Below are 12,722 nucleotides of genomic sequence, written 5' to 3' on the forward strand. Positions count from 1 at the left end.
ATTTGCTGGATCTCTGTTGCATGTTCCTTTGGAAATGTAACACTGAGAGGGTTTGTGAGGTCCTGCTTTGGGTACAAAAGCTACATGAGTAAGAACTGCTATGGAGAGAGGCAGGATCCTTCCATCAGTTTTCCTGAGGGTATGGAATGAAACAACACCCCCCCCCCATCAACAGTCCTGGTTTATAATTTCCCCTGTCAATTGACTAAAAGATAGGTGAAATCAGGGATCTCTCCTCCATTTCCCCTGATCTCTTGACCCCACTCTCCTGTTTAACTGCTGTGCTCTTTTGGAGATTGTTCATTATATTGCATATAATCACGGACATTTGTATTTTAATGTTTTGATGAGATGGCTGTATTGTGTGTTCTCATTATGGTGCGTTTTCAATTTTTCTGTATTTTAACAGTATTGTGCAATTGGCTTTCATGTTTTGTAAATGGCTTAAAAGTCATATTGGCATTAAGCAGTATTTACACTAGTTAATTAAAAACGATACTTCTTTTGTGTGATATCTTGAGCATATGGAAAGGCTGCTAACTCATTCTTTTAATTAACAGGTAAATGTACAAACTGTAAAAATATAAGGGCATGCAGTGGTTATATGCCAAGCAGTGCACAATCGCAGACATGGCGTCCTTTTCAAATGCTAATGAATTTTCAGACATTGACTGAGTAAAGTGAGCCCTGAAATGAAAGCTTTAAAAGGCAGTCAGGGTGCAATATTAGCCACTCTAGAGCTATGGAAGAAGCACAAAATGCCCTTTCTGGTGATTTTAGTGATATGGGAACAGCCGTCGCGGCTGCTCCCATATCACTAACGCTGTTCCCATATCACTAACGCTGTGTGTGCCCTACTTGTTGACACCAAGCTTTCATCTATACTAACAACTTTAGTGCTTCACTATGAGCTAAGGCACTTTGTATGTCTGAATGGTGGGGACCAGGAATCCTAAAACAAGTTTCCTGAAATCATCTGGACATACCATTAGGAACTCAAAGCAGAGGATGACAAACAACACACCTTTTAACTTGAGTGGACTCTGGAGCTTCTATTACATCATTCTTCGTTTATTCTGTCTGATGTCTCCACCTTCTCCCTTTCATCCCACAAATGTATGATTGAGAAGATATTCACATACAAGTAGAGTTGCCACTGACATTTTGCCCAATATAAAAATTTTAAGGAAACCAAGAAGTTCCTCTTCCAGAAAAACAACCAAAATGGAAGCCCAATGAAATTTATTGAGTGGGTATACCTCCCGCAATTTTCACTGGATTGCGCTTACAATGAAGTTCATAGTGAATTTGGTGCCCCACTCCCCCTGACAAAATATCTGATGAATTTCAAGAGAAGCTTATGGTCTGCAAAATCTCCTAGGATGGTTGTTTTGGTATACAGGAGAAATCTAGAATTGACTCTTTGCAGCTGAAACTAACTATGGTGACCCTGCGTCCTCTGTTTGAATGAGATATCTATTTTTAATATATATATTTATTAAAGATTTCTTGGTTTACAAAAGTATATGCAATGTCTCTTTTTTCAAGTTATATTTTCTACAGATCAGTTTCATTTGTTGAGACGTTAGTGTTATTTGAAGGAAAGTTGGAAGATAAAGCACCATAAAGTTAAGAGCTGGGCATTTGAACCTGCCAATCAACAGCTAGAACCCAACAAAAAAGTGAGCAGGCATACGGGTCATCCGGTTGCAGTCACTGTGGTGAGATGTATTGTATTTCTGTTGTAAAAATCAGGTTTTTCTCAATTTGAAAATAGACCTATATATTAGCATATGTAAATTTATTCAAATTTCTGCTGGGGTGTGTAACATGTATCCTCTTGATAATGCGAAAGTGACCTTCCTAAAATGGCCATCCTAAAACCGACCTTGGAAGATGGGCTTCAACATTTCGCTCTATACAAAACAACAGTTACCCATTGTTTTTCCACAAGGATTTTTTTCGAGGTAATTTTGGAGATAGCAGAACTAACAAATCAGAAGGCCTCAAGTTCAGATGGAAAAGCTGACATGGCATTTGTGAATATCCTTCTTTGCTAAGATGATTGACAGTATGCCTGTTATGTGCATAAAATCACCTATTTCTATAAATGCTGACTTAGTTGTCAGAAGCAGTTTTGCCATTCTTTTTTTGTCTTGCGTCATGTAAGATTCCTTTAAACAACTTTATAAACACACACACCAAAAAAATAAATAAAACCCCAGCCATAATCCATTTGATTTTCTTTCTTCCCAAGGGGACATCTTTTGACAGATGATAAATAGCAACTGCTGACAATCATCAATGTGAAGCTATCACGCTTTTACATTAAATACAAAAACAGAGTTGTGAAGTCACTGGGGATGAGACTTTTGACACATAAGAGACAAATATATAATCCACAGAACTAAATCACTGTTGGGATCTAAGCAACTACAACAAAGAACAGCTGCTTTTAGAATCTCACAAAGTCAAACTAAAGCTAACTTTGATATTTGGAATCTTATGCATGATCTTGTCCAGTATTCCATTCTGTCAAATCATAAGCATGCCAATAAATACATATGTCTTCTGGGGTGGCTTTTATTTTTTATTTTTTGGCATTTAACTTGGGTAGAAGGACTTTTCCATAAATTGTCTTAGAGTCAACAGAAGAGACCCAGACATATGAAGATGACTCTTTTTGCCTTCCTTAACAATTAGTAAATTTGCAGAACACGCTTTCAGACTTCCAAATGCACTTTTCTTTCTCATTGGCAAAAGGATGATGTTGGAAAATGAAATGTGGGGAAATTATTCCCCATGCAATGGAAGCAGGTAGAGGGATGTCAAATCCAGAATAGGATTTCAGTGGGCTTCTGACCTGTAGCCCATTGTGCTCCCAATCTGGATTGGGGGTCCCACCCCAGCTGAATAAAAAATGGTCATCACATTTAGTTTGGTGCTGGAATTATCACTCAAAATGCAACCTGACATTCTGGATGCACAGACAGATGTTTCACAACAATATCTCTAATGGCTCCAGCCACCTGTTTTGGCTGAGTGATAGGACCATCGTTCACCAACAGCTGACCAACAACAGCACTGGTCAAGTAAAGAAGAAATTGATTCTTCAACAGGAAAGGAGGAGGCATGTTCTGTTCAAAGTTCTATGGCCATTTGTTTATTTAGATGGCAATTGTACATTTACAGCCAATGTATATCTCCTTTTTGAGTTCAACACTGACATTATCTGCCTTTGGGGGGGGATAGTCTGCCCTTGTAGTTTCAATTATAACTTCTGAAATATTTTGCCATTTTAAAATTATTGTTATTTCACAATTTTATTTGTTTTTAAATGAATACAAATACATTAATCATTTATCCAGCAGTACATCTAATGGTGTTTGTTTTATCCATTGACTCTAGATATTAAACTTACACGTTCAACATTCAAACATATTACTGAACATAACCTCTTCATTGAGGGGTTGGTATAACAGGGTCTTGATTTTGGCCATTAACATAGTTAAAGAAAGCGGTCCATGTTTTTTGGGAGGTGTCTCTATTCGTTATGCCTTTAATTGCCCTCCTGCATCTGGTAAGATGCTCAGACATGGCTGTATCGCAGATATTATTTTCCCATATGTTCAGGGGTATTTCACTCTGGTTCTTCCATTGTTGTGCTATCGCTAATCATGCTGCAGTCTGTAAGAAGCCTACTAGTTCTCTGTGGGGCACCATCATAGGAAGAAATCCTGGTTTAAGACAGGACTGACCTTAATAATTAAAATGACAGAAACTATATTCGGGTATAGACTTGGGTTCCGCCATTTTTATTATTAAGACCAGTCCTATCTTAAACTGGGATTTCTTCCTACTATTGCACCTGAGAGGTCATCAGCTGCTCATTGCTCTCTATTTATGTGCACAATGTAAGAGAGCAAGTATTTGAACCAGATGCAAATTGATACCAAGAGTCTGGTTGCCTGTAGTTCTGACCAGAGTTTGGGGCTGATTCAAAAGTTTGAACTTCTCAGCAAATCAAGCCTGTATATCATTGTTAGAGACTGTTCAATAACTGCACTTGATAACACGTTCGGGCTAGGTCCATAGATGAAAAAAACAAATCCCTGATACTAATGTCCAGAATTCTATCTAGATTTGAATTTACTTCTTGTGCCAAATGAAGGTAGGAGCCATAGAGTTGCATTAGAGCTTTGGTTTTGGATGTATAAAGTTACAGGTTCAACTCCTCCAGCCTCTAGTAAAAGGCACTCAGGCAAGAAAATGAGAAGGTTGTCTGCTTGAAACTGCAAAGAACACGGAGAAATTTGAAATAAATAGATAGGTTGTTGGTTGATCTTATTATCAAAAAATTGAACTTTTTATTTATTTATTCAAAATATGTGGGATATGAGTGTGTCTTCTACCAAGTGTGTGCCTTAGCCTGTTTTTTACTCTCACCCCTATGTGGCATAGAAAATTCTCCCTTCCTTATGCAGCAACTTGTCTCCCCGGTAGAGGAGCCACTTTGGATTGCTGGGGGCTTGTCATTTTTGTAATGTTCCCTGACCCTAACAGCAATAAAAAGTAGAAAACTAGTAGAGGATGCAGGAAGGTTCGAGTCAAACTACTGCCAGCTAGTTCTTTTCTAAAATAGACATAATATTCATTCATTCAAATCAAATTTAAATTTTATTCCTACATTGGATTCTACTTTATCAGTTAAACATTAATTGCTACAGTAATTTTCAGAAGCAGGTATAACTTGCGTGCTTGTGAAAAGATCAAACTCTGAAATATTGGTGTCCATCCCTTGAATCTCAGCAATTACTTTAATGCAAGATGTAACCCTAATAATTTATTATTATTATTATTATTATTATTATTATTATTATTATTATTATTATATTATTATTATTATTATTATTATTATTATTATTATTATTATTACCCTGACTGGGTTTCTCAGCCACTCCAGGAGGCTCCCAACAGAATAATAACAAGAATAACAATAATATAAAAAGCAATAAAACGCCAGACATTAGAAACTTCCCTAAACAGGGTGGCCTTCAGATAGTTGTTTATTTCCTTGACATCTGATGGGAAGGCGTTCCACAGGGCAGGCACCACAACCGAGAAGGCCTTCTGCCTGGTTCCCTGTAAACTCACATCTTGCAGTGAGGGAACCACCAGAAGGCCCTCGGCGCTGGACCTCAGTGTCTGGGCTGAACGATGGGGGTGGAGACGCTCCTTCTGGTATACTGGGCTGAGGCCATTCAGGGCTTTAAAGGTCAGCACCAACACTTTGAATTGTGCTTGAAAACGTATTGGGAGCCAATGTAGGTCTTTCAGGACCAGTGTTATATGGTCTAGGCGGCCACTCCCAGTCTAGCTGCCACATTCAGTTCAAGACAACTTCCTACTATTAAATCCCAGTGTGGGGCTGAAATTGGAGGGTGGTGGGAGTGTTTCATTAACACTTTTGCCAGTGATAATTAATGCTCCCTGTTTCATCCATTTTTGAGGGACTAGAATGAGATGAGGCTAACATGTTTACCAATCAGTCACAATGTCACATAGTCACTCAGATTTGTCTTCAATGTTACTAAGGACCAATTCAGTTCAGAGTGAGACCAATGCTTCCTGCATCACACTGCCCTCACTCTGAACTAGATTCACATGCGCTCATTGAGATCACCATCTCATTGGGTACATAGTGCCCTAACGTCATCACATTCACCATACATTTTACAGTTTAGAATGTTTTATTGAGCACAGTTCTGGAAGTCTTTGGGCTAACAGTCTGGATATAGAACCGTGTAATAGATGAATAGCTCTTCGTTAACTGGGTTAGCTCCAAGAACAAGAACGCAGCAACAACAGCAGTTATGAAGAGGAATGAAAAGGGCATATTTAAGGGTTGTTGGTTTTCAAGGAACATCTTGCAGCTCTCCCAAAGCAATTTTTTCTCCCCAAATAATGAAAAGGATGAATCTATAAATGTATAGCCTATTAAATTATGACCCTCCCTTACTTCTGCTTTCCCGACTTCAAAGCTCCATTCATCTTTTGCTTCCAGTAAATGCGGACCACCACACGTTAAATAGTTTTAACACACCAAATCTTTGCTTCCTTTGCCATATCCCTATTCATTATTGTGCTTTAATTTAGACAGGCTGTAGGATTATTTTTGGTCCCTCATCTCATTACCTTTTATTTCTTTGCATGGAAATGCATAAACTACTTAGCATCCCTTAAGCTTAATTCTATCCACATCATTATGACTTTGTTTGCTCTGCTCCTCCGTATTTACTACCTCTCAGTTCTGTGCCATCAGCAGATTTAGTCTTTTCAAAAAAAAGATGTCCTTTGCAAGGTCACTGCTGCACAAGCCAAATCAGAAGAATCCATGTGTGAACAATTGTAATACTTCACCATATAGTCAAAGGGCATGCTGGCATGTAAGTTTCCTTATGTGCCCTTTAGAAATAAACCAGAAATGCAGGCAGCATCACTAGAAAATAGTGGGTATGTCTTTTACAGGACTGGAGTCAGGAGTTGGCTTTGTAGGGCGCCTTCTGAGGTTCATATCCCAATAGGGGCTCCAGGGCAATTCCCTAGAGCAAGGATGAGGAACCTGTGGTACATATATTTCTGGACTACAGCTCCCATAATTCTTGACCATCGGTCCATGCTTGCCAGGGTAGGTGGTAGCTGAAGTCCAGCAACATCTTGATAACCAGGGGTCCCCTTCTCCTGCTGCACAGCCTCCTCAGGCTGTTGCTTCTCTTCATTGCTGTTTCTTTCAGTGTGGTGTAATGGTTAAGAGTGGTAGACTCGTAATCTGGTGAACCGGGTTTGTGTCTCCACTCCTCTGCATGCAGCTGCTGGGTGACCTTGGGCCAGTCACACTTCTTTGAAGTCTCTCAGCTCCACTCACCTCACAGAGTGCTTGTTGTGGGGGAGGAAGGGAAAGGAGAATGTTAGCTGCTTTGAAACTCCTTCAGGTAGTGGTAAAGCAGGATATCAAATCCACCCCCCCCCTCCTCCTCCTCCTCCTCCCCTCCTCCTCCTCCTCCTCCTCCTCCTCCTCCTCCTTCTTCTTCTTCTTCTTCTTCTTCTTCTTCTTCTTCTTCTTCTTCTTCTTCCGGTTCTCCTGTCCTCTATGAGCAAGCAAACAAAGAACGGGTTGAGAAGCAGAAAGAGGAACCTCTGCATGCCTTGTCCTCTCTCTCTTGGACTCAGAGGTGGTGCCAATGAGGCCCAGAGGGAAAAGCAAGGGAATGAGCAGAAGAAACAGTGGGAATGTTGGGGAAAGCACCACTTCAAGAGGGGACACACTGAGTGCATCTGACTGAAGGGCCCACAGAAGCTGGACTTGGCATTTAACAAGCCCAGACCAACAGCCCTTGCACAGGTGGTACACACCATGGCGATTGCATAATGTCAGAGCCATGGGACATCAATGTAGGCTCAGGCCTTCCCATCCCATCCTTGCCAACAACCCATGAGAACTTATCAGATTGCACAAACTGAATCAGTATATCTAAACCTTCTGCTGGTGCACCTCATCTGGGACAAGTGTAGGCAAGAGGATTGACTGAAAGGAGGCTGAGATATTACTTCCCAGGATACACATTCATATTTACAGCTTAAGGATGGCTGCAAAAGATTGAGCTGCCTGTGACAGCCAGAAGGCTGGAACATATGGCTGGGAGCAAATGAACATTTATATGCTGAACAAGGGACTTACCTAAGAGGTGCTGCCATTCCCAGAGGCTACCAAAGAAGGGCATTGATCTTTTGTAAATGTTTCTATGTTAATTCACCCAGATGGATGCAAACTTAAAATGGCCCTTTGCTCAGCACATAATGCTGAACCTCAGAAGCAAAATAGGCTTCTGCAAACTGGAGATGACGTCGCATTGCTGTGAAGCTGTGATTTATTTGTTTTACCATCATTGTGCAGGTGTACTTGACTATACAGAAAGTGCATTAGCATGGTGGGGGATCATACTTGCTGGGTAAAGAGGGCAAACCTAGAAGACCCATAGGAAGAATGCATGCGGTCCCAGGGTTCAATAATTAAATCTCCAGTTAAAGGGTGTTAGATCATTGGTGATGTGAAAAACCTACACATGAAACTTCAGAATGCTGCTGCCAGAGTAGACCAGTCTTCTTCAGCCTTGTGTCCCCAGATGCTTCTTCACTACAACTCCCATCATCCCTGACTGTTGACTAAGCTGGCCGGGGATGATGGGAGTTGTAGTCCAACACCATCTGGGGACACAATGGTGCAGAAGTCTGGCATAGACAATATTGGATTATATGGAAAGGAGCAATGGTCAGACTCAATAGTAGGCATGTCAAATATTCACAGGGCACCATCAGGGTTTTGTGCAGTGCAGTATAACCATTCAGTCTTTGCAATGAAGAGAATCATCTTCTGTGCAGCAATAAAGTGGAGGATTCTTACACAAAGAGTGATAAGCTGCTGCGGAATGAAAGCAGGAGAATAAATTTGGCATTTCCATCTCCATGCATATGCGCTTATACATAGAGTAGGCAGACAAGGAAAGAGACAGCGTGGCTATGGAGGGACAGCAGGAGGTTCATTTAGCTAAAAGCAAAATGAATTCTTTGCCTAAGCATTCCCAAAAGAAGGGGAAGACAACATTCCAGAGATTGCAATACATTCTCCTTGGGGAAATGTGAAATGTTAAAAGGTTTTACCATCATACTAGAGCAGATAATTAGGCAATTATGACTATTAACTTTGACAGAGCACCGGGCTTAAATACATTACATGCCAGCATTCTGAAGGAAATATCAAGGGAAATAGTAAAAATCGTGGGTGAATAATTCCATGAGCTCCTTTATGACAAGTTAGCACCAGAGGACTAAATGGTGTGAAAATAATACCCTCGTTTGGGAAAGGAGCCAAGAACGATCCTGGGAAGAAACTATTGGCCAGTAATCCTCAACTTGGCATTAATTATTCCAAACATCTCTAAGAAACATGGTTGAAAATAATTAACACAATGGAACTGAGCAAAGCACAATCAGCATAAAGCAACATTAACCTTCGTGTCTCAGCCTTAACTCTGGCTCCGCCCTGCGGTCCTTGGTAGTAGTTGTATGGTGGGATATGCACTTGAGAAATAAATATAATTTTTTATAAGGAACAAAGGAAACTGCTGTATAATGAGTCAGTTCATTCATTAGCTCAGCATTGTCTGGCTCTAGTATTCATCTACAATGATTGGCAGCAGCTCTTCGAGGTTCAGACAGGGAACATTCCCAGCCCTACTTGGAGATGCTGGGGACTGAACATGTGACCTTTCACAAGCAAAAGAGATACTCTACCACTGAGTTGCAGAAGACCTAGAACTGCAAGGCAGAGAACTAATGCAAGGGTGGCAACTCTTTGCGGTGCTGGATTCAGTATTACTGGGGCTATGGTGGAGTAAGGTAGAAGAAGCAGGGTGGCAACTGGCAACAGCTCCGGGCTAAATCTATACCTACAAAAGATGTTCACGATCTGGATTTAGAAGCCATTTCTAACAAGAACACTGGGGCATGGGCAAAGGGAGCTGCAAAAGAACTGGGATGCTGTGAGACTAGAATGGCCAATGTCTAGCAGTGAGTTCAAGGAGTTGTGAGCATGCCCAAATCTAGCAAGGATCCATAGGGTGCTGGGAGCCCACATATTATCAATAACAATAAGAAAGTGCCCAGCCCACATCACTGCCTTGCTAAGTAGGAACATAAGAATAGCCTTGCTGGATCCATTCAGTGGCTCATCCTGTTCTCACAGTGGACAACCCTGGGGAAACCTGCAAGCAGGACTGCCTGTTCATTGCTACTAGTGGAATAGGAGCACCTTGGATGTAGAGGGTCTTCTGCTTTTCAGTAGAGGCAATTGAAGACAGTTGTGGACACCCGAGACAGAAGTTTCAAATGGTGCCCCATGGTTGTAAAAATATTATAATAAATGAAGTAACTCACAACTGTATGACCTCCAGTGGTACCCTCCAAATCAGAGGCCTAAGGTAGAACCACTCCTGTCTCAGGAGGGATTGAAGTAAGCATATGCACTCCTTAGCCATCCTTTATTCATTCTTAGGGAGAATGGCTGAAAACGAGCAGAAAATGAGTGGATTTGGATGCCCTGCATGAACATTGTAGGTTGAACCACCTCACACATTTTAACTATTCATATATGCTTTCTTTCCCCTTATATTGCCTCATAAGGATGATCTTGATTAACTGCAAAGAGTAGAAAGTATACATTTCTTATACCATGACAGAGCCCTCGCACAGTATATCAAATGTTTGCTGTGATCTTCCTAACACTTTGCACATCCCTGCTCTAGAATAGCTTTTCCTATGCACAGTGAAGAATGCCCTCCCTGTTGAGATCAGGAAAGCATCAACTACAGGATGTTTTCACCATCAATTGAAAATTGTTCACAGAGGCTTTCCCTGCCCTTCACATTGGGATGATTTTATTGATAAGGATTTTTTAATGATTTATTATCGTGTGAACTATTTTGGCATTTCCTTCTGAGTATGAAGAGTACAGAAATATTTTAATAAAATAAAAGAAATAGGGTAAAGGTTGTTCGGTCAAAATGGCAGTGGTTTGTTTCTCATCTTCTCTGATTGACTTGGGGAAGGGGGAGGAAATGGTCCGAATTCAGGCCTTTGCATGTTTAAGTAACTGTTGATATTGATAAGACATCGGAAATATTCTCCATACAAGTTCAAAAGGACTTGGTACCAGAGGCGCCAAGTTCCGCCCAACATTGGGGGACTTGTTACATGTGTGTGATATCACATGTATGACACACACATATGACGTGTGTTGGATGGAGAGTGCAAAGCCTGGCCCCTCAAGATTGGTGGGGGGAGGGCTCAGCCTCGTCCCCACATACTTTGCACCATAGAGATTGTGCCTACGCTTGGCATCCCAGTGCCACATGTCATACCCTCAGATTCATGGAGCAGAAAGTGATCAGTTGCTCCTGGTCACAATGGCTGTGCTTTACCTCCATAGTCCAAAGTAGTAATGTTTCTGAATGCCAGTTGTTGGAAATCACAGGAGGAGGGAATACGGCTTGAGAGTCTCCCATAGGCTTGGCTCCTGTGAAAGCAGGATGCTGAACTAGAGGGGTCATTGGCCTGATCCAATGGCCTCTTCTTTCATTCTTATAATTGTTGCCAATTCTATCTGCAATTCCCCTTCAATTTTTCTGGACACACTGCAGAGAAATAATCTATTAATGATGGTGGCACTGTGGTCTAAGCCACTGAGCCTAGGACTTGCTGATCAGAAGGTCAGCGGTTTGAATCCCTGCGATGGGGTGAGCTCCCATTGTTCGGTCCCAGCTTCTGCCACTGCTGTCTGAAAGCATGCCAGTCCAAGTAGATCAATAGGTACCATTCCTGCAGGAAGGTAAACGGCATTTCCATGCACTGTTCTGGTTTCGCCAGAAGCGGCTTAGTCATGCTGGCCACATGACCCAGGAAAACTGTCTGCGGACAAACGTCAGCTCCCTCAGCCAGTAAATAATAATAATAATAATAATAATTTTTTATTTATACCCCGCCCTCCCCAGCCAAGGCCGGGCTCAGAGCGGCTTACAAGCAATAATAAAAACAAGATGAGTGATTACAACTTAAAAACAAAAATAAAATACAACATTAAAATAATGGAACATTAAAATATTAAAATGAAGCCTCATTGCAGGAGAAGGAAAAGAAAAAAGAAAAAAGGGGGGGGGCCGAGGGAATCAAATTGGCTCCAATCCAAAGGCCAGGCGGAACAACTCTGTCTTACAGGCCCTGCGGAAAGAAATCAGATCCTGCAGGGCCCTGGTCTCATGAGACAGAGCGTTCCACCAAGTTGGGGCCAGTGCTGAAAAGGCCCTGGCTCTGGTTGAAGCCAATCTAACTTCCTTAGGGCCTGGGACCACTAGGGTGTTGTTATTTATGGACCTTGAGGCTCTCCGTGGGGCATATCAGGCGAGGCGGTCCCGTAGGTATGAGGGTCCTAGGCCGTGAAGGGCTTTAAAGGTCAAAAGCAGCACCTTAAATCTGACCCTGTACTCCACCGGGAGCCAGTGCAGCTTGAAAAGCACTGGATGAATATGCTCCCATGGCAGAGACCCCGTGAGGAGCCTCGCTGCAGCATTCTGCACCCGCTGGAGTTTCTGGGACAGCTTCAAGGGCAGCCCCGCGTAGAGCGAATTACAGTAGTCAAGCCTGGAGATGACTGTCGCATGGATCACTGTGGCCAGGTCGGGGCGGGAAAGGTAAGGGACCAACTGCTTGATGCGGCGAAGGTGGAAAAATGTCGCCTTGGCTGTTGCTGTGACTTGCGCCTCCATGGAAAGGGAGGCGTCAAGGATTACACCCAAACTCTTAACGGAAGGCAATGGCACTAATTGGGCCCCCGCAAGAGAAGGGAGTTGGTCCCTCATCCCCATGCTATCCCGACCTAGCCATAGGACCTCTGTCTTCGAAGGATTTAGTTTCAACCGGCTCCCACGAAACCATCCAGCCGCAGCTTCCAAGCATCTGGTTAGTGTGTAAGGGGCCGAGTTGGTGTGGCCATCCATCAGCAGATAGAGCTGAGTGTCATCAGCATATTGATGACAGCCCAGCCCAAAGCTCCGGATAATCTGGGCAAGGGGGCGCATAAAGATGTTAAAAAGCATTGGGGAGAGAATTGC

Source organism: Podarcis vaucheri, assembly GCF_965113315.1.
Source record: "Podarcis vaucheri genome assembly, chromosome: 6".
Taxonomy (NCBI): domain Eukaryota; kingdom Metazoa; phylum Chordata; class Lepidosauria; order Squamata; family Lacertidae; genus Podarcis; species Podarcis vaucheri.